The 23,432-nt window shown below is 36.9% G+C and overlaps 1 protein-coding gene across 9 annotated transcripts in view; it reads left to right on the forward strand.

Moving 5' to 3' along the window:
• The window catches only part of LOC100741138 (glutamate receptor ionotropic, NMDA 2B), a 317,617-nt gene that overhangs the window by 50,899 nt on the left and 243,286 nt on the right, over nt 1-23,432 (forward strand). For all 9 annotated transcript variants that reach the window (XM_024366713.2, XM_033320050.1, XM_024366714.2 and 6 more), the window contains exon 2: nt 5,898-5,996. The gene's annotated coding sequence lies outside the window, so the exon portion shown is untranslated. The remainder of the gene's footprint in view (nt 1-5,897; nt 5,997-23,432) is intronic.

Consider the following 23,432-nt stretch of genomic DNA (forward strand, 5'->3'; position numbering starts at 1 on the left):
AGCGTTGGAGTACGTGAGAAGCGAATGGATAAACAGAATCTGAAGGCAGCTGGCCAGGTCGGTGCGGGTACCTTGTTCGTTTAATTCGGTTACATCGCTGCTTAACTGGAAACGCAAATAGAAACCGAGTATCCTACTGACCCGGTATCGACTGTTTCCATTTTTATTCGTCCCAGTTTCGCAATGGCGTCATTTATAAAATTCAGTTGCATTTCGCGAAATCGTTCCAATAAAACTTACCAGCTGCTCGCCAAAGGTTCGATAGCTTTGCAAAAAGTTCCCTACAAATTACGAGCGAAAAGAACATTTTCTGTCGTGCTCGAAATTCTGTGCCTTGTTTACGCGAAGCTTGCTAGATCATTGAAATAGAAAGGAGAGGCTTGAAACGATCCCGAAAGCCCGCTCACGTATACGGAATATTGCATGGTAAATGCGTCACGCATGGCAACGTTATTGACGTTGACGCGAGAGGAAAGAACAAAAGCTACCATGGCGAAAGTAAAATGCTTCTTCAAGATGTAAACCATACGCTAGGACGGCGTACTGGCAACAATGAAGCTCGTATCTGGTTTCGAAACGAACCGCTCAATTATGATAGACGATTCTCAAAATTGCGTTGAAAATTCTCTGCGTGACTTTGCTCGTAATTTTCATATCTGTTCCAGTTATCTGAAAAAGATAGGATTTCGCGCACAACATTCGCGCTTTTGTAACGTCGTTAACAAAGAAGTAGAATGGGCAGAATTTTCTTTCGTTAGAGAAAGAAAATATCGAATAACGGAGAATAACGGAGAGACACTTTTAATAGAAACAGCGAGCAAACGATTGTGGTTGTAATTTCAGCTAATTTCGTGAAAATACAATACAGGGAATAAACTTTCATAAATGCTCGGAACGCAACAACGATGGACGATTAACGTTCGCCGGTGACGTCGACTCAGCTTTATCAATTAGTTTATTATTAATCGCTTTCGAAGCGTTCCACGCAATTTATATTTGCCCCTTGTTGAAGCAATTACTTCAAGAAAAATTTTGCACCTTTTTCTTTTGCATATTTCCGTGACCTGGAGACCGCTGTTACGAAGAGAATAGAATTTAGTGAAAAAAAATTGAAAATAAGGAGAGGTCCATATTGTTGTGCCCTTGAATATAAATTTTGTTTTTCGGGTTGCAAGGTCTAGAAACAGCAGAACTACAGGTAGATTTTTATTGCTGTTTCTTGTAGCCCTCAATTAGAGCTACACACCAAGGTTAACTTTTTGCTAATGTCCTTTGCTATAAATATATGTACGTGCTCCCTATCATCCTTCCTCTAGTTGTATCGTAACACTGAAAGAGTGAGGATCTGGATCAGCGTACACTATACCTGTACTTATACCAATATTTATCTCAATATATTTTTCTATTACAAATTCATCCACTCGTTCCTCTATCGGTCAACCTCAACACACCTCGACGAAAGAAATTTAACTATTCCTTACAATTTCGGTTCGTTCAATTTCAAACAAATTTCGCCTTTAGGAAATTTCGCTCTATTCCTGACGTTGATTTCTCCATTGTCAGATACATTTCGATTCCACTTCCAAGCATTTCTCGCGTGTTTAATAACGAGCCAACGAAGGATAAGTAAGAATTAAACGATAATTAGACACTTAATCATTGGCAACATTTGAGAAAAATCGTGTGCGATAAAACGCGCGCGTGGAATATTAGGTTGTTCGAAAAGTATCTTTCGTTTCGTAAAGTGATAATAGATGAACAACGATTTCTGTTTTATATTATTTTATTGAGTTAGCTATGATCCATTTCCTTATATTTCTATTATTACGTTCGTGCATAATTCAATAAACTAATATAAAACAAAAAAAAACATTGTGCGTCTATTATTTCCCTATAAAACGAAAACAAATTTTCGGATAACATGTTGCAACACGCATAACATGCTGCTACGATAACTGTCTCCATTGATTTTACCAGTGTCCAGCTATGGTTTTGTTCTACCTATCCAACTGAACGCGGCTCTATTCTTCTTGTTCGTTCAGGCACGTTTTTATTCTATCATTTCGATTAGACACGGTTCTGACACAGTTATCCGTCCACGCAAGATTTTATTCCGGTCATCTACCCAAACACAGTCACATTTTTCTTGCCCGCCTACCTACAGTTTTATTCTGCTTGTCAAGTCAGGCACAGCCCCGGTGCATTCGTTCGTCCAAATGTTTCATTTCATTGTAATGGAAACCAACTTCCATCCCGTCCATTCAACGGTTTTAATTAAAGTTTCATTACAACCAGTCGTTTGTCACTCCAATCCTTCGAATAATAGAATATTTTCAACACGACCAAAGAGTTAAGCTTCGATATACAAGGAAATTTATTTCACTGAAACTCTTTCTCTTTTATTTCGCTGATCGTTAAGTGGCGGGTATTGTGCATTTACGAGGAATTTGGCAGTGTAAAATATCCAAAGTATAGAGCTTTCCGTTATATTTGGCAAGTAAAACAATTTTTTACTGAGTTCTGCTTTCACTATAGGGAACTCGATGGTAGAAAATTGCGCAGAATGCACGCAATACGAAGAAACGCGTGAGATACTCGAAGTATAGCGCTTTCTATAATACTAGACAATAATAATACTGATAATAGGTAAAACAATTTTGTATCGAGCCTCTGTTTCCCTAAGTATATTCTCAAAGGTATGAAGTTGCTCAAAAGTTCACAGCCTATCGACAAGACAGTGATTAAAAATCGGTGTTGCGGAATGCCGGCGACTGACAAAGTGAAGAGGACGAATAGCAAAGGTGGACCGCGAAAATACGCGATTCCGTGTTGATTCTGCTGGAATCCGGATGCGTTTTGTTCGGGGTAAAAACAAGAATTGGAAAAGGAGAATCGAAAGGGAACATCTGCAATGGTAAAGAGTGGGGTTCCATTTGTTGGTCTAGAGACCCTAAAAGGTCGTGCGCGGGTTCGGCCGAGCGGCTAAACGAATAAATGTCTAGGGGACAGTGGTCAGACGCTTCTGTCCAAGTTCCACGCGTTCCAGGAACGCGATTATCAACTCTACTCTGGAGATAAATCAAGCTCCAAGGGTCCGACTTCCGAGAGACTTTATTCCTGCGATGCTTCGTTTTTGTTGATTCTCCGATTACTTGTCGCTCAAAACAATTAAATTTCCCAACTGAACCCTTTACGTGGATTTCTCTTTTATTATTTCTCAGTGAAAATAAGGATAAAATCTCGAGGTTTATTACCGTCGATTCTTATTTTCATGTTTACGAGCTTTTCGTTTCCCAACATCTTGTTGGTATCGTCTATGGATATTGTAGTATCGTGGACAGATTACCTAAGAAATATCGGGTGACCCATAAACAATGTTGCGAGAAAGCCTAAGTGCCGACAGGCCGAAAAGGTCGGGAAACTTCAACAGCCCAAACGACCTATCGGTGTGTCGTCTGTCCTTCAGTCGAATAGTTACACGGAAGTTGATTATGATCGCGGTCGGTTACGGAACACGTACGTGGTGGTGGTATGAGAAAAGACAAAGGGACGCTTAAGGGAGAAAGACGAATTAATCGGCAGTCGTTAACTAAGAGTCGAGCTGCGAGGAGTCGAGAGTTGAGTTGCCAAGTTGTTATGAGTTGTAAACTATTAGTTGTGAGTTGTGAATTATTTATTTAGTTGTCTTAGTTATAGCACATTACGGTATTTGGTTCGTGTTAAATTATCATCGTTTCCTGTTTAATCTATTGTAAATAGATCCGTGTATCGATAAACTTATCATATAGGATAGAAATCATTGGAAACCCTAATTTCTAATATTTCTGAATAAATAAATCATATGGTATATTATCAAGGTTTTCAGACATTTTTCTTCGCGCGTTAAATTTTTTCTGCGATCTCGCTGTTCTCGTGGAATTGCTTTTGCGAATTCCAGTTCAACAAAGTGCAGATGCTGTTTGCAGGAGATTCACTCTTTTTCAATTTGAAACCATAGAGAATTACGACCATAGGACGATCGAAATTTTTCTACTGAATTTTCAGATATTATTGCTGATCGAGGTGGAAATTGTTCGTTCGAGTCTATTTGTAACGGTAATCGGATTTTTTCATAAATATTGTTACTTACCGAAGTGCGAATTATTCCGTATTTATTTGTAACAATAACTGGACTTTCGAATAAGCGTTATTTACAACCTTCGATCGAGATTTTTTCATCGATCTCCGTTTTATTATACATCTACTTTGTTTCATTGACTTGAAAAATTGTAGGACGTGCCTCGAGTCGCGACGGATTTATGCGTATACTGCACAGAAGATATTCTCCAGAGTTCCGTACTTCTAGAGTTACAAAAATTTTCTTTATCGTAGTCTAAAAGTTCTGAAATAGAGAAGAACAAGGATCACAGTTCTCGTATTTCTTCGGACACGGTATTCGTACTAAACAAGGTTGCTATTTCTAGGATATACTCGCTTTACCATAGAAGAAGTATACAATTTTTTACACCCTCTCGTAACTTTAAAATAAAAATAACTATCGTAACTAAAATCACAGACGAAGGACAGAGTGAATTTATCTTCCTCGGAGATCTCGTATGTTCGTGTTCCGAAATATTGACCATGCAGTAGGGTCTGTAATAAAATTAGTTGTAAAATTTTCTACTAATTTCATCCTTTCCGCTTCTATTTTTAATTTCATTTTTACATATATGTATATTTTATTAATTTTTGCCTACCGGCTATAAAGTGACATTGATTTACATAGATTTCTCAATAATTTCATTATTGCATTCTATAATGAAATTGTAAATTAATCGTTATTCAAATATGATACAGAATTGAAATAAAAATTAAATACGAGAAGTTGTTCCCTTAGAATATCGATGCAAATGCATAGAATAATTTAGGGATTTCTCACAATTTTCTAGTTCTAGTTCTCTAGTTTTTCTCTAATTATCGTAATACTTCGCAATAATCGATACATTTCCTTAACTATACGATATTATAGTAATACGTATTTAGAAATTCCGAGTACGTACTGTGGTTCGGTGTAAATACATTTAAGAGGAAACTGAAAAATATCGTGACATTCTGATGACTGGGTAGTTCCAATTTCGAATTAAGCAAAAGGTGCTTCTTTCCTTTATGAGTCCTGAAGCAGGCGCAGGATAGTGGGCCACGATTCCAGAGATCGATGGATCTTTTCGTGCACGCATTTTGGTGAGCATGCCAAGAGGAATAGGAAATCGAACTGTCATCACGCAGCCAGCGACCGTATTTTTACGTGTCCACAAAGAGCCAGTTCGATATTGCTACTTCAGAAATGATGGCCGCAGTTCCTTTCTCACGAAGGCGCGCCTTTCGTCGATAAATTGAGAATAATATATCGCGCGATATATTTTTTCTCCTATGAATAATTCGTCAGTTGGTTCGACGTCGTAAACGCGCGATCTGATGCACTTTGTTACCTCGACTTCTCGCTCGTAGTATTTTTCATCCTTGAAGTTATGAAAAGAAAGTTCGATTAGTTGGATAGTCGGCGGACAATTACACACATCTTTATAACTCAAGTTATTTTTCATCGAATTGACCATCAGCTTTTGCCGAAGTTTACATATTATCTTTGACGTTGATTTATAGACAATAAAATATATCAGAATAAATCAGCACTGATATGAAATACGACACGATTTATTATTTAAAAGAAGTAACGATATGCGTACATAAAAATGTAATAGCTACGTTTTATGAAGTATAGAATAAAAGCAGTAAGATTAGTTTTACTTTACAATTAAAACTCGTTAATGTTTTATTAATGATATTTTAAGTAATATCTTTTTTTCTATTGTTTTGATATTTATGAATTAACGTAAAACATGTTAATTTTATTTCGACAGAAAGTTGGTGTGCTTCATTGCCCGGCTACAAGTAGTATGACCCCGTTCGTGGTCAGGCACAAGTCAAGTGGAAATTGCCCGGTTCTACACTGGCATCGAGTAAGTAGAATACCACTATGACTTATTAGACAAACTCGTACGGATTTATAATTGACTTGAGAACGTGTATGCTTGTTTTTAACCGAGTTTCTTCTTTAACTAAAAATGACATATTTTTCGTTTGAAGACTGACTGAAATATGACGTAGAAACTTTAAACTACCTTATTTATTTTTTATGAAAGTAACATGAGAAAATATGAAAGTAACATGAGAAAATATGAAAGTATACTATATTCTGAAATATTCAGAAAAATATACAAAGAAGGCTGGTTCAAATTCAGAAACCAGTTTATTTAAAATAAAACTTAGCTATTTTGAAAAAGCAGAAAATAGCATGAAATAGCTATTTTATATTTATGAAGGGAATACTATTTTATCGTAGTAACGAAGTATTCTTGCGTGGCCTGCGTTCACAAAGCATGTCATTATTACAATAACTAATCGAAACGATTAACAAAGCAGAATCTTTTATCACGTTGTTTTAAAAATTAAAGAAATAAAAACAAAGGCGAACAGAATATCATTGAAAAGATAATTCGATTCTTTCGCAAATTACTGTAATACTAATCGTTTAAATGACAGAAAAAGAATTTTAAAACCGAATGTTTCAATAATCAAACTGATTAGAAACAGCAAAAAAAAAAAAAAAAAAAACAGGACATTAATCACGAGAGAATTCGATTTTCCATTGATACCGCTGTCGATTGTTAGCCAAACAATACCATTTATTTTACGTGCTGTTAAAAAATCGTCTGAAAATTCATCGACAAGCGAAATTGAGTACGAATGTTTACATCTGTACCTCCGCGCGAGTAATCACGCAAACACTCCAGGAATGAAGATCAGAATGGAAGGCAAATGTTTGAAGTCGTTATAACAGGTACGTGGGTGCTGCACGCCATCCGAAATTCTTCAATTTTGTAGCACGCGTGATTATTTTGCGCTCGTTGAATACACACAGGATGCGAGCGTCTTGCACGCCGTAAAATCCACACAACTGTTGAACAAAGTTTTCCCTCGTTGCACGATGTTTGCTCCACGCGGAATCGTGTGTTCTGCACGAGAGAGTATCGACGACAAAGCAAGAAAAAAGTGAGCGGAAATGTTCGCCAAAGGAATTGTTAATGGCGGTAATTTTAGTTGGAACAACGCTGACATTTAACTCGGCTTTGAGATTTTCCTTTTTTTCTTTTTCTTCGTCGTGACGTTTGAACGGCTGTGATGCTGCGTGGCGAGTGCATTGTTCCTTTGCGTTTTTGCGAATGCGTCACTTCTTTCATGCATTAACGACGAGAAAAGGATTCTCTTATCGACGAGGCTAATTTCGGCCGGTTTTCAAACGAAAAATGTGCAACTTTCTTTAACGCGAAAATGATATCCTCATATTTTCGACCTCGTCTTTTGAATAAACGTAAGAGACAGAGAGACTGCGAGAAAAGGAACGAAAGAAGGAGACAAATTTAATAAAGTGTAAACGTGGAAGGCATTTTTAAATAAACTAGATTTTATGTTTGATGTTAAAGTAAATTCAATTCGTATTCTGTCTACAACGAAGAAACAGAAACGACCCACTTTTAAATTTGAGTAAATATTTGAAACATTCTATTAAACGTCTACGAGTAGTTAAATGGAAATGGTATAGAAGCTTCGATCATTGAAATGACATAGGATAATCCAAGGAAGAGTATAAATTTGTTTCAAGTATGAATAGCGATTCCTTTAAGCCATATTTTATAGTCAAGTGCGTAGATTTTAGCATCATGTTTTTGTTTCCTTTTTTTCTTTTATGAGATTTTCGCCGGGGTAAACTTTTGAGCGCCTGAGAATTTAGGTAAACCCGAAAGTTTCTCCGGGTCACAGAATTAGGGTCGACACTTCGCTCAAAGCCGTTCGACAAAATCTAAATTGCCCACGGCACGAAAAAGCTTTCTCTTTCGCTTATCTTTCGTTCTCTCTTTGGATATTTCTCTCCTACGTGGAATCCTTTGAGGTTACTCAGAAGGGAAAACTTTGTTAACAGGGATCGGCATTCAAATCTTTAGAAAAATGTCAGCAGTTCGACAAGGTATCGAACATCACCAAATTTTATCTCTACTTTCATCCTCTTCGTCCCTACATTAAAATAACAATATACGTCTTTTTATCGTGAAATATGCAGCGCAGATAATTTTCAGTTAAAGCATCGAGTGTCAATACTTTACGAAAGATATAGAATAAACGCGTGATACGATTTCAAAAATTAAACGGATAATTTCATATACTATATCATATTTTCAATTTTATTTTCATTATCGCTATTGAATTACTGATGTTTAAGTTGTTTAAGATGTTAAGATGTTTAAGATGTTAATTACTGACTGAAATTTCAAGATACAATAATGTTCAGAATATTTATAATGTGCAAAATATGTCCCAGTATGATATATTGCACGAATATCGCTATACATATCATTTATTTTATATGTTTTAAGCTATACTTTTACTGGAACATACGCAACTGACAGATGGGAAATATATTGTAGCGATCCGACCATCTATTACCGATGAATCATAACATAGTATGGTTGTAACATCAACTAAGTCGGCGAACAAAATTTCTTCCAAATGTTTCTAATTTTCGTTTCCGCGTTTCGACAGTCTATGTATTATACTTATATTTGGCACGAACGATATTATAATATTCAAGAAGAGAAATGAATCATTCACAAATATATGAAACTGAACGAACATATGCAATTTAGTCACTGTTTCAACTCATACTTTTACGAGAATAAATTTACAGACGAGAGATCTATCGTGATATTCTGCCTGGCTGTTAACGATAAATAGAAAATTACAATTACAAACATCAACTGTATCGACGAACAAATACTTAATCTTCGTTCGGACGTTTTCACGGTTCAAGTGTCCCTCTGGAACGATACCTATTTCGCTATCGCGAAATCGAAAAGCAGAGAGTGTCATTTCGATTCGTATTCGATGAATCTCGCGTCGTTCTATTTTGTTCTTGATCGAGAAACTCTCGATTGACTTTAGGAGCAGAATAAGGATCCACGGTGTCATTCTTTTCGCGATTTATCTTATTTCATTCGATCATCCTTCCCGGAAGTCGTTTCGCCTTTCTCTTCTACTCTCTGTGATTCAGCTTTCTGTTCACTGTGTTCTCAGATTTCTAAGCGAACGTCGAAACACACCGACTATGAAAAAGGTTGCCCTCGGTTATTGGGAATCGAGGAAATTATCGATCTCGCGAGGAAATCGTGTCGCTATGCGAATACCGAAAAGTCGCTACGAAATTCCTGAAATTCTAGCCGCTCTGACATTTGTACCGAAACCGTATTCTCGTTTCGTTCTCGATAGGCATCGACTCTCGAATGGCTAACAATAGACGAATAAACGAAGCATGGAAGAGTTTTCAGGTCCACTTTGTTTTTGTTTGGCAAGCAATATTTTCTGCACAAACAGTGAAAAGATATTGGATCTGCTAAAAACGGTCTTCGACGCTTTCCTTATGTTAGTTTATCCTTATGTTCCAAACGAAGTATACTTACGTGTTATAAATGAGACAGTTTTATATTTGATCATTCGCACGATTGGTTGCAGATTGACAATGCATGCTATTTATAATTAGCGAGGAGACAATTATTACATAATTGAATTTTTAGTACGTTATTGCGTTATTATTGGAGTAATTTTATTTTAGTTAATTTTAAATCATTGTAGGTATCGAACATGATAGGAAATGTGTTTATTAATTATAGACATCGTATACTATATTCATTTTACGGCAAATTTATAGCGATTGAATAGGAGGATATAGGAGATATATTTGATAATTATAAATATTCTATTAAAAGTTGGTAGCTTTTAAGATAAAAAGCCGTTTCTTCCATAGACATAAAAAAATGCATTGTAAGCACAGTAATTACTATGCGCAAGGAAAGTTCAAAAAGGATACATAAAGGAAGATAAATCTTCAAACTCGAGCGATGAGTTTAGCTAAATTTTTGTTCTCTTTACGGCGTCAATCAACGAGAACTTACGAGTATCGTTAAACAGTTTACTTTAAAAACGTAGCGTCTTCGGTTTTTTCGAAATTTCACTTTGCTGTCACACTTCCTCGCTAGTCGAGCGTCGAATTTTACAAACTTGATTCGTGATCGATTCAACTAATCAAGCAAATGTTACTGTAATTTCACCCTAACGAATTTCTAAGTAGTTGAAATTCCGCGAACGTTCGTCTTCGTTTCACGAACTATGGTTTCAATTCGACGAAAATCGCATTGATTTCGTTGGCGCATCAAATTTTCCCATATTTTCAACTTTGCGTCAAAGCTTCGTGATTGAATCAGACCTTTAGTTCATACTAAAATGGTATCAAAACTTTAGTTCGCTCTAAATCTATATGAAAGCTGCTACTTCTAAGATTTATCAAATCCCACGATAGTCTGAATTCTTGAAATTTCAAGAAATTTTAAGATACTAAGGGAATATATATAAAGCAAATAGAACTGATACATTAAATTCTTTTCATATTTTCGACTTTGCGTCAAAGTTTCAATCGCCGTTAAAATTGAATCAGACCATCGGTTGCTACTGAAATTGTATGAAAACTTTGGCTCATTCTAAAGTCGTGTTATAGCTGTTATTTTTTTTACTTCTATCAAATCTCACGATAGCCTAAGTTGCTGAAATTTAAACATGGTGTAAGATACTAAGGGATCATAAAGAAATAAGAATTATATGAATTACAATTTCTTGAAACGGCTGAGACAGTGATTTTCGTTTCCAACTTCATCTTCAGCAATTGTCCGATTAACATTCTGAGGCGACGCGAGATACGAAGTAACGCCGTCGGAAGCAGCACGAGGAGGAAATTATTCGAAGAACGAGCGAAAGTCGTTGCAGAGGACAATAGAAACGGGGTCGGAAGCTTTCTGCTGTACGATTGTAATTATATGAAGCCCAGGTTCCCCTGGGAAACGACAGAGCAAGGGCGTCACGCTACAAATGGTGTCGGATGTATTCTTGGCTGAAAGATGGAAAGGAACAAGGGGCGTGGAACAACAAATTCGCCTAGAACGTCTGCTTTCTGCCATGCGAACACAGTTTTCCGTTTGATGTTTGGAAACAGCGCGAAGATTCTCGGGTTGGTGCCAGAAATTATTAGCAAAAATAAGAAGCGGATTACTCAGCGTGGATTGAAATTTGTTTATTTATACGAACGAAGAAATGTATAACACACGTACAGGTATATGCAAATCTATAGATGGAAGAAAATTAGAAATTATCGGGTGAAAAAATTCACTGTTAAGTACAATATTAAATTCTAATCGCGAAGCTTGATTTCACTCCACTCCGATTTCTTGCGATTGCAATTAATTTTCTTAACTAATGTGTCATATTTTGTATTTTTTATGGAACGTTGAATCACGCTAGACCGGTCTCTATAATAAAATATCATTTGATCATGAGGCAATTATTTCAGTTCAGTTGTCGATCTACTGTGCTGCTTCAGCTTGTCGAGTGTACGATGAGCGTAGAGCAGTGCACATGCATTTTTTCAACGTACGCCTTTCTATTGCTTCACCGTGTAATTCACGCATTTGCACTTTCTGTCACTGTTGTTTATGTTTCACTTACGTTTTATTTTCTACGTGATCTTCGTGAAGTTTGGAACGTATGTACAGCACACGACATAAAACGTTATCACGCTTTAATTATGCCGGAAGACCAAATTAGACAAGCTGCTTCCACTGGGTTATAAAGTTACGATCCGCGATAATCTTATACCTATATATATCACACTCTTCTAAGAACGTCTCGTAGGTCTTAGAAGGAATATTCGACCGAAATTTTGGTTCCCTACGATAGCTCAAAAGTTGAGAAACTCGAAGAAGAATTATAGAACTTTGGGGACTTGCGTGAAATGTTTCGAAGTCGACGCAAAACAAACAGTCGATGCTGTATTTATTATACAGTTGGAGTTCTGGGAAATTAAAAAAAAAGGAATCGAAAGAAGAAGTCTTTATTATAAAAATGCGTTCCTTTTTAAAAATTAATATAGTTCCCTTCGTATTAAAAATTATATGTTGAGAATAATTAAAGAAAAATATTGGCACTATGCTAAACAAAAATATTTAAACCATAAATCATAAACACCGTAACCTTTTAATACACGAACATATCTTATATTTTCCTTGTATATTAAATGAAAACAATCGATCGTTTCGTATTGTCGATGCGGAGCTAGCGAAAAGCAGGAGTCAGAGTCCCCTGCTGGCCTGTTAACGTATTTCCGCTCAACATGACGCGTAAACAATAGAAACTCACGTCCATATGTCGACTTTTATACTTGTTCGCCGTCACCTTCCCGATTTACCAATGTTTTCCCGTTGGCGATCTTCCATCGTGTTGCATTTTTCATGGGGCGCCGATTCCAGTGAAAATCCAGTCAGTGAGCATGACAAGCGTTTCCTGACCAATCGAACGCGTACCAGAAATATTCTGTCATGCTTGTTCAATCGTAATACGCTCGTGAAATTGACGTTATCGTACTGGATGTTATTACTGGTTGTTTTTCCAAGATCCAGGACAAATTTATATGGCAAAAAGGAGAAATAGCCAGGGAATGCTATCAGCATAATACATTAAGGAATGTCGGTCAAATGGTTTTGTTACTTTTATATTTTGTAAATTACATTTTTATTTATTTTACTGTTATTCGAATGTGAAATGTACACTTAGTGGAACAAAGCGAACAGTTTAAGAAAGCAGGAAATAAATTAAAAACTTTCGCAATTCAAAATATAATTAATTACGAATACATTACTGCATTATGATTAAATTGAAATTAACTGCGAATTATAGTCATTTGGATGTAGTTGGAATTCCGATTGTCGTGACTTAATCGACAGAATGAATGAATGAATTTTTCTGTTGTTACTCGAATACGAGCTCAACAAATCGGTGAAAGAATCCATTATGAACCACGTGATTCCATTGGTAGTTCTTTATCAAATCAATATTAATGAGATTCTACGTTATCGGTGGAACCACTTGTCATCAATTGCGAACATTATTCACTTCGATTTGTACGAGTGTAAAATAGAAAGAAGGGAGGCAGATCAGTGATTATAAATTCAAATTTTCAGGGAAAAATGATTATACTAATTTAAGATACCTTTCTCGCGAATAAGTATTGCGGAACACAGAAAAAGGAAGTCTAAATTCACGGCAAAGGTAAATTTTTGCAACATTAATGGTAATGTTGTTTCTTTCACCGCGTAAGTGAAGTGTATAAAGCATATTGTCATAGCCAGTGTAACAAGTAATTTTTCGCGTAAGACAAAGTATACGTTTGCCTGAAAATAGCCGAGAAATTTCATGTTTTGTGATATAAACGGTCCATAAAATTACGTTCCGAAATTTCAGTTTTGACACGAGGTAAATGGAACGAAACGCGTTGTTGGATCTGTATCTTGCTCCTCGACTTAACTCTTTTGATCATATAATATTCTGTAAAACGATATTAACAGTTCTGTTCGAACGATTCTCTGATAGATTTATCGGAGAATTTAATCCCCTACAAAAATTTCGATGATGCGCGAAGCTTCCTTCGAGGAAAAAAATATAAGACAGAAGTTCCAATGAACTTTTACACGCTTCAATCCGTTTTAAATTTCTATTAACGAAAGTTTAGCGACTAGCAGAGTCTCGTCCTCTCTCCGTGCTAATTGAATTTTACGGCGCTGATACTTTCCAACATAATACTTCTTGAAAAGTATGTCGGAAAAGATTGAAAACGTGCAGTGACGTTTACGGCAAGAAAACAAATTTTTTACGAATTTTAGCAGTGTGAATAATTAATCGAAAGCGAAATAAATACGCGGGACGAGTACAGCTGCAAAAATCTGTAAAATGTGAAAATTGGGATTCGCGTTACAATATTTAGACGATAACGCGTTCTTTTATTACAGTCTTATTTCTATAATCATGGAATAGTATATTGGAATATTAAATTTCTCGCATATTTTTGTTTTCGTTATCTGTAAGAGGTACCAGCCATTGATCATTTATATTAATTATGAGATATATTGAAATATTAAATTTCTCGCTCGTTTTTGTTTTCATTATCTGTAAGAGACATCAGCTATTGATTATTTATATTCTATACTTAACAATGTGTGTAAAAATACGAATTTCTATGAACATCCGCGATTCAACAGTAAGATAGGAAAAAATTTTCAACAAAAATACTTTCAACCTGGCGCGTATCATTTCCACTCCTCTGCTCGTAAATCACTCGTCATTTACAAAATCTTTTATCGCGTAAAACACTAGGTTCGCGAAAGCTGGTGCATAATCCCGTACATTTTTATCGCGCAAGACACCAGAACACCGCCAGAGAATCATTTTATATCTAACAGTCTAACAACGACACACAGAATCCTTTGGTATCCCAAACAACTTCCTGCTTTCCTGGCCGGCCGTTTTCGCTCAACAACTCGTCCGATTATCACCGTTCTCGCTCAATTTTCCGTTTCACTGCCTTTCCACGAGCACGGCAAGTTCCCACTTTGCTCAAACATTTATGCATGCAAATTTCGGCCAGCCGTGCGATCTCCATTGTCTCTCGTCCCTTTGCGACACGTGTCAACGGAATAAAACAGCGTGCAGTTGCATTTCGACGGGTGCAATCTTACGATATTCGTGCGTTCACGCGAACTTATGGTTACGGTGGATGCATATTCCGGCGAATCGACAGGCAAGGTCCAACGAATCGAGTTCGTCAAAGTAACGAATAGACCGCGGATTTTTATGCGAACTCACAGTTTTGTGATGTCATGATAAAAAAATAGGACTTGGGTAGAAGATTGTTTCACTTAACAATTATTATAAAAATCGCGATACCTTGGATATTTTATATATTTTTTCATATTATCCGCGTCATGTGCAATTTTGCACTTTCGAATTTCCTATAAATGTAGTAAATAAGTCGAGCATGTATATAGATCTGCGTGCGTGAATATCAGAATATCAGTTTCTAACCATAGTTTGACGCGGCTAGATTCACGTGAAACGAGGATCTAGATGCAGGATGCTTATGGCAGATACGCTGATGGTAGACACGGGCAATCCTACACACTGTCCGCGATCTTACATGGTTACATACGGTTCGCAGTATGCAAACACAACGCGTACACGAACAACGTATTTTACAGATGCCAGAGAACGCTCGGTCCGACACAGCTCTCAGTTGCGACGCGAGATTAACATTAATACGCTGCACCGCGTTTCTCTGTAATAGATACTGGATTACATAGGTCCTACGTGATACGATTTTCCGATGAATCGTTACGGAGCATGGTCGATCCGAATGCAATTCCGTGTTGGACGATTGTCGCGAAGGTTGAAATTAGCTAGTTAGATCGCTTTTTTTTGCCAATTAATATTACCAAATAAGTATCTGTGACTTAAGGATGAGAAAGTAGTATGATTTTGATACCTTTGGTATTGTATTTTATACGAATAGTAAGTCTTGGGATACGATGTATCAAATTCATACAATTCATACAATGGGAGTAAGATTCTACTAGATAGGTGGCAGGAAAATTTTTGGAAATTCAGAAGATGAATGTAGTCTGTCAGGTGGTGTATCTTTGGCTTTGTATTCTATAGAAGAGTGGATTTTACGAGCATTTTCTGCGGCGGAATAAATAATATATATAAATAAATAAGAATAAACAAGCAGTCAAAGAATTTTTGAAAATTTGGAACATCGACGTAATCCGTGCATAACCATGCACCTTTAGCATAATGTTTTTCGGTAAATTAAATTTTAAGGAATGAAGATTTTACGCGGTGGAAGTAAGTGAACTTCTGAATGAAAGACAATTTTAAATAATAATAAGTGTAATATTCAATTAAATTAGAATATTCAATTCGATAAAGTATAAGTTTCTTTTCGAAAACTTGATCGACGTTTTTCGAAAGAAGGCTCAATCACGCTCGTACATCGATCGGTGCTATAGAGCCGAAACTTTTTTCATTTGAGGATTATAAACTTGTCGAGAATTCAACGCATTATACCCAAAGTTTAATTAATCCACCGGAGAATATACGAGTGAACTTGTCTAGCACGCATTCGCAAATACCAGAATTCCCTTGCGAATATTACACGTGTGATCTATTGAAAAGCGGTGTACACGAAATACATTATACCAAGACCGTATTTTAAGCCACTAACCCGTATCTAAGTATACTTTGTATAAACGATTCTAATTAAAGTAATCCAATGATAATAAATTCATGATTTTGCAAGAACGAAAGATTCAGAGAGTAAAGGCTATGGAAAGATAAAAAATCCGGATCGGTTTGAATTTCATAATTCCAATGTTAAACACCATTCTGTTTGTTCAGATAGAAACGACCCTGTTCTACTTGTGCGTGTTCAAACAAAGCCTGCAACAGTGTCTGAGCAAGAATGATCGTGTTTTACTTGTCTAACTCTCGGTTGCTATATCTCCCTTGTGTATCCATGGCTTGTGGGTGATCATGGATTCCCTGTCTGACAACGTAGTGCGTTATTCTTACTTCAAACTAGGATCTACGAAGCAAGTTGAGAATCACGATCGTGATAAGTAGTTCCTGAAGAGATGTTCCCGACGGCGCGGCAGCAGGAGTCGCGGCTTGCGATTCCGTGCAATTGCATCTACAGACGGTACCTTTCGACGTTAAGAGAGTCCTAAGCTTTGCAAAGCCAACGGGATTTCCACGATATTCGTAGGTGAAATACAGCCGGACGATTTGATACCATCGGCCCTTTAAAATCGTTCGCTTTCTCCGTACTATTTCGACGGAATTTTTTACGATATCCATTAGATACATTGGACAGTTTGTTCGAAGATAGCGAACGATAAGATTGAAAATATCGCGTGTTTCAAGCGGAAAACTTACGGCCTTCGGCAAAAATATTGTTATAGCTCTAAAGATGGTTGGTATTTTCTTCGTCATATGTAGGGATTTTTGTCACAGTATTCTCGGAACAATGATCAAATTAGAATATTAAATACTCAGTTTCGATATTAGAATAAAATTAAAATTATGTATAGTACGGTAAAATTACAAAAGTCCAAGGAAACGAAATACGGTGTAGATAGCATATAGTATTAGTACATAGTACAGTATGTTTATGGCATTTCCGGAAGACGGGAAAGGTTAGGTCCTTAAGTCTTTTTCTCGCCTCGAACGAGGTATCTCTCGTACGTCTTTTTATTAGAACGTGAGATATCTCGTTCGAGGAATCAGGATAAAAGTCATTTCACGAAAGTGGAATAGAAGTAAGATCCGCGCATGCGGAGGTATAAATAATGTTAAATATACGTAGATTACGTTATACTCATAAAAGTTCTGTTATCTTTTCTGCGTATGAATCGATGTTTAATTGTAACGATAGAAATGTGCGATATATTTTATTGAAACAGTAAGATATCAAATAAACGTTTGTACCTGAATACGAAGAGATTCATAATGATAAATTTGGAATACGTTGACGTTCGTCAAGAGCTGCCCCAAATTTATTAGAACCTTTTTCGGATCTGTAGATATTTTCTATTTTTTTTGCAAGGATTTAAAAAATACGCGAGAAAAATATTATTCCGTGCGCGGGGCAGAATTTCGATATTTCAGTGTAGAAAATACGAGAAGCATCAGATGCAAAGAACGCATGCTGCTCGACAATAAAAGCAACGCGTTTGTCGTTGCTTATACTATATGAAAGAATTTCAGTTACCTTCGATACATTTTTACCTCTACTGCTCATCTCCTATTGATAAAATATACCTTTGACAAAAAATCCATGTCCTTTTCTATTCATTAGTCAACATCGGATATCATGTTTATTTGCCATTCGTAGAAAGTAAAGAAATAACTTTTGAATTACAATTTTCTGTATAACTTGCTCGCAGTTATTATTAGATAGATGCTTGCGCATTGATTATTCGAATTATTAATGACTAAAGTAAATTTGAAATCTAGTAAGCTTCACCTAACTCTAACCCTAACCAGAATAGAAACTACATGGAAAAATATATTGCAAAGAAAAAAACAGGATATTATATATTATATAGAATATATTATATAAAATAATATGTAAATACTTCGCCAAGAAGTTTCACTGAAATGAAGGAAAAGCTTCATAAAAATGCACCGTTGTAATTTATAAAATTACTACGAAGAATTATGGTTATTTTGACCATTTTGGTAGCTTCAGTGTTAAATGGACAAAGTTTACAAATATACGTATACGGACTACAAGACAAACAAATCTCTAAGTTGCAACATTCATAGAGATACGAACATGCACAAAAATCCTCAGTCTATTCATCAGTTTTCATCGCATTTCTCTGCTCCGCTGCTTCAAGCAATCAAACTTACAATTTCAACGAACACGTCGCATCGTCCAAGATATATCACGTACCAAGTAGCCCGAAAACTTCGGCAATTGAGACGTAAAATTTGGAAATCTTCCTTACGGAGGCATGAATCGTGATAGCGTAGAAAGTTTCCATGGTTATGACAAAACCGATTGGCCGTTGCCGAAGACACGAGGGACGAAAGCAATACCGCGCTATCCTGCGCATCTGGTCAACACAAACCGGCGTGTACGGAAGAGGGAGAGAGAAAGAAAGAGAGAGAGAGAGAGAGAGAGAGGGAGAGAGGCGCAACAGAGGACGTTGACGGAAATCGGAAATCGCAACGAATCGGAAAACAACGACACGCTTCGCCACCCTTCAGACAGTAATTCCACCTGTCCAATGAATTCGTTACTGTTTTGTACGGTTAAAAGAACGAATCAAAGGGAATGGCAGGGGGAGGCGGAAGGGAACAGAAAGTGGGTACCGCGAGAACGACAAAAGAATGACAGAAGCGTGGAAAGAAAGGGTGGGTTAGTAATGGAAGTGAACGATATTGCCTGTTAGACTTCTATTGGGAACGACAAAAGATAGCGCATATGTATATTGTGACGTCTTGGAAAAAAAACCTAGCCTCATCTTTAACAAACGATACGCAGTGTCATTTATTGTCCCTTTTCTCGAATAATTGACAAGTAGCGCATATACCGTTGCTTTTTAAATAAATGACAAGCCGTAACGGGCATTGTTCGTTGCTTTGTTTCAACTAAACTGCAGATAGCGTTGGTTATTGCTTTTTCTTTTCCTCTTAAAATAAACGACAAGCACCGATGAATATATTCTATCGACGATGGTTATTTTATGGAAGAACGTATACTTTGCGAGGATATATCGATAGCAGAGCGTAATTTATACTTTAGTAGAGCCGCGTGTACTTTCCAACGTAATTGCACGAATTCGTGTTAGAGGTAAAGCGCAATCTGAAGTCCAAGTTGCGAACTTTTAATTTGAAAACTTAAAGAGAGTAATAACATTTACGCGGAATTACGCGATCCTTGTATCTTGGCTAATATTAAAATACTTCGACGATAATATGCTTTCTAATTAACGGCTTTCGATGGTTCATTTTCACGAGCCGAAATATTTTACTCCGGGCGGTTCTTTAGGAAGAACGTATTATCCTTACATTCAAAGTTTTATTCAGCTCAAAATGTTTCTCTTCTCGTTTTAGATAGACTCTTCATAAAATCAACGTTTCGTCGCTAAAAGTACATCTGGCTTTTTTTTTATTTTTCCTTTCTCGCTCAATTTAAACACGAACGGCTCCTTCTTGACTCCCGGTAACTTTTCCCTTCGCTTCCCTTTGTTTCATTTACTTTAAACGAAACGAGACCGTGAAGTTAGTATCGCCTTCGAGGTCGTTCACCGAGATCCTGTTCGAGACGTTATACGTAGTTCTCAATTGAGCGATAAAAAACCGAGACTAAAATCGACAAAGCTCTTCAAGGTAGGTGAAAATCGTGGTGCAACGCCACAAATGGATGTACAACATTGGCGAATCGCCAGAATCTTCCTCGATCCGGTCGTCACCTTCGATTCGCTCGAAATTGCCGAAAAAGCTGGCTCTTTCCTTTCTCTTTCGTACGCCGTTATTTCGCCCTGGCATATTTAATTTTATATTCATTAATGAGGCTTCCTTTTGCAACTTCGCGGCGGGTCGACGAAACAAAGGACGTTTCCTCGTTAGAAACTCGTTTTGTTGCTGCTACGTGTCTCGTGCAAATACGACGAAGATGAGGTGATAACGGATAAAGAATTGCAAACCCCTGACAAAGTATGTCTTTTTTTGTTGTAAAATTGTGTTTTACTACAAAATCGTAATACGTAGCTTGTTCCGTGTCTTGGGAAGATAATTGAATGATGAGTTTAGGGAATTAAATTAGAAAAATATGTAAAAATTCAAAGGTAGATGCGGGAAAGGCCACGAATATAGCGCAAAATCACTGTGAGCGCTATGTAACTGTACACGGTGAAATTTATATAATAAAAAATACTTTTGATCTGTGAATAGATATATTTTGGTAGATGCAGGAGAGAAATAAAGTATAAAAGAGTCACGATATGGATTCTAGAACGGATAGAATTTTGTAGAAAAGGAATCGATGACTGTATCAAAGGTACCTTGGTATATCTTACGTCTTCGAGAAACGTAATCTACGTTCATTACATTAATACCATACATCGTACAATCTTATTTAAGGATTTCATATCTTTGATAAATAACGTTTTCATAAAATTTTGATTCAGGAACTACATCTTGGAATCGTTTACAACGACGATTTATATAGAGTCTCAATACTGCAATTTCTGCAATTTATCTTGATATTTGTTAATTTAAAAAATTCCCCAACAAGAACGTCTATTAAATTATCATTTTTTAATCATACACGATACCGATCATCTTTCTGTTTCTTTTTTTACACATATCCTATCTAGGAGATGACTACGAAAATGTTATTACTAGTTTTGTTCGTTACTTTTATATTACAACAGGCCACGTACTTATTTGCAAAGTACAATTCCGATTAGCAAATCGACTATTTTTTTTTCTTAAATTCCGAGATTATTGCGAAAAACTTACTACTAATGTCTCGTATTAATTTTGTGTCACACAAGACTACGTATTCACCTACAAGTTACAGCTTTCCGATTGGCAAATACTCGTCAAAACCGGAAAATTCTTCAAACCGGCGATATCAACACCGAGTCCGCTCGAGTTTTCAATTTCGTGGTGCAGATTACTCGAAACCAGACGAGGTTATCGCGAGCAATCGATTCGAAGGCCAATTCTCTTTCGCATTCTCACCACTGGTGCACCGATTCTTTCATCGGGGCGAAGATAAGGCGGCTGATTCTGAGGGATTATTCAACTGAGAACGGTGGAGCCGGGCGCGAGGAGAGACGCTTAATCAGAGCAGTTCGTTCTTATCTGAAGAAGTGCCAGTAACATCATCGACCGAGTTACCTGTCAACCGATTTCAACTTCTCGATGTCGCCTCGTAAACTTTCGACCAACCTGACCGACTCGTCCCTGCCTTTTCCCTCTCTTATTTTCCACCTTTAGAGCTCGGATGAACTTCGTTATTTCCATCGAACGATTTCTGTCTCGTCGCCTCTGTTGCTCACCGCACTTGTTAAAACATTTGCACCGGGGAAATCGACCCTGCGAAATTCCTCGACGAAGCAATAACGAGGCTTCTTTTGTGAAATTTGAGATCATTGATTAAAGGCTATAGCGTAACAATTTTTAGGAAAGTGGTGTACACGTTCGAGCTTTGAAAATCCTATTTTACAGCTATGAATATTTTATTTTAGAATATTGATCGAATATTTTATACTTCATAACGTTCGAATATTTTACGAAATACGTACATATATTTATGGCTGTTATTAGATTTAACTTTTTCGTTCTTCTTCGAGCTTTTTTCATCACCTTCCGCGGAAAAAAGAAAGAAGTTCTCCAAATTGTCCGCTCGAGATAAGATGCAGACTTCCAATAGCGTGTTCATAACTTTCTTTCGATGAAACTTCCGACGCTAACGAACCTTCGATTGTTTGGTGTCCGTCTTCCGAGGACTCAACTTTCAGACCGCGTCCAATTTCCGTAAAATCGTTTGGCTCTTTTGAAATTTCAAATATGCGAGCAATTTCTTCGCTTGACCAAAATTCTACATGTTACAGATTGTGTTAAATGTAATATCTTGGAAACGAATACTTAAATGGGACGCATCGTGGTAAAATGTAAAATTGTCCTGTTTTCTTTCATCCTTGTCTTCGATGAAAAAGACGCTGATTTTAAACGTTTCATCGTTACAAAGCCTAGATACCTATGACGAAGTCTATTAAAAAAAAAAAAGAATTTAAAAACTTGTTTTATTCGCTAAATATTATCACGACTACCGCGTTTCTGCTACTTTATACATTCTCATAAATTCTATAATTTTATAAACTCATCCAGAAACTCTACGAACACTTGCCAGACTATCGCTTATCGCATTCTAGTTAATAAATCCTAGCAAACTAGCTGTTTCCCTGTCAAAGGAACAAATTTACCAAGAGAAAGCGTGTATTATTCAGACGGTAAGAAGATAAATGTTTCACTGATCCAAGTTGTCGAGGTGCATACAAACAGCTATATTATTCAACAAAAGACGTAATGCAAGGCGTAGGGTGTTTCTATTAACTATTGAAGTTACGAGAAGCAAAGCACTTAACACGAAAAGCGACGTTTAGTAGCCTTCATTAGCGGTTGTTTTCTCACGGGTGCGAAGCCGCGTTAATATCGTATCGGGCTCCTTTAATCCGACGCGTCGTTTATGCGACAACGGGATTCGATATAATCTGGTCGGATATCTGGCTAGAAATACGTATCGTAGCGATCCTGATGCAGCTACTGGTGCAAGCCGTGTATCTCGACACTTGTATATCGACAGTTGCGACAGTACGCGGTTATCTCGTCGTCGAATCGAGCCAAGAGGCCAAGGTTACCTTTATTTCGAGCTGCAGCATTTCTGGTATCGTGGCTGGGCCAATAGTTCAGCCCCGCTTCCGCCACGTCGCATTTTCCACCGCTGGAAAAATGCAAATCGAGTCACCGCTCAACCACCGTTAACCACTTAACGTGCTCGCAGCCAGCTAACAAAATGCCCACTCTTCGTTTATATTCTTTTTGTAGAAAAGATCTTTATTTAGACTAATAGCATTTATCTGTAGATACTACTTATTGCGTAGTTCCTCTTTTTAGATTTCTTTCAAGTGCATGAATTTTTAAATATAACGTCGAGGGACATAATGGAATCGACGCAACATACGTGTAAACTCTCTAAGAGTTCAAACGCGGATAAACAAAGGGATTTTCTCTGTTTAACGGGCAGTGTGGCCTTATTTGTTGTTACGGACGACCGATTTGCCAGTCATTTCACAGACCGACAATTATTATTTAGAGTATTGAAGATTGAC

Source organism: Bombus impatiens, unplaced genomic scaffold, assembly GCF_000188095.3.
Source record: "Bombus impatiens unplaced genomic scaffold, BIMP_2.2 scf_0233, whole genome shotgun sequence".
NCBI lineage: Eukaryota > Metazoa > Arthropoda > Insecta > Hymenoptera > Apidae > Bombus > Bombus impatiens.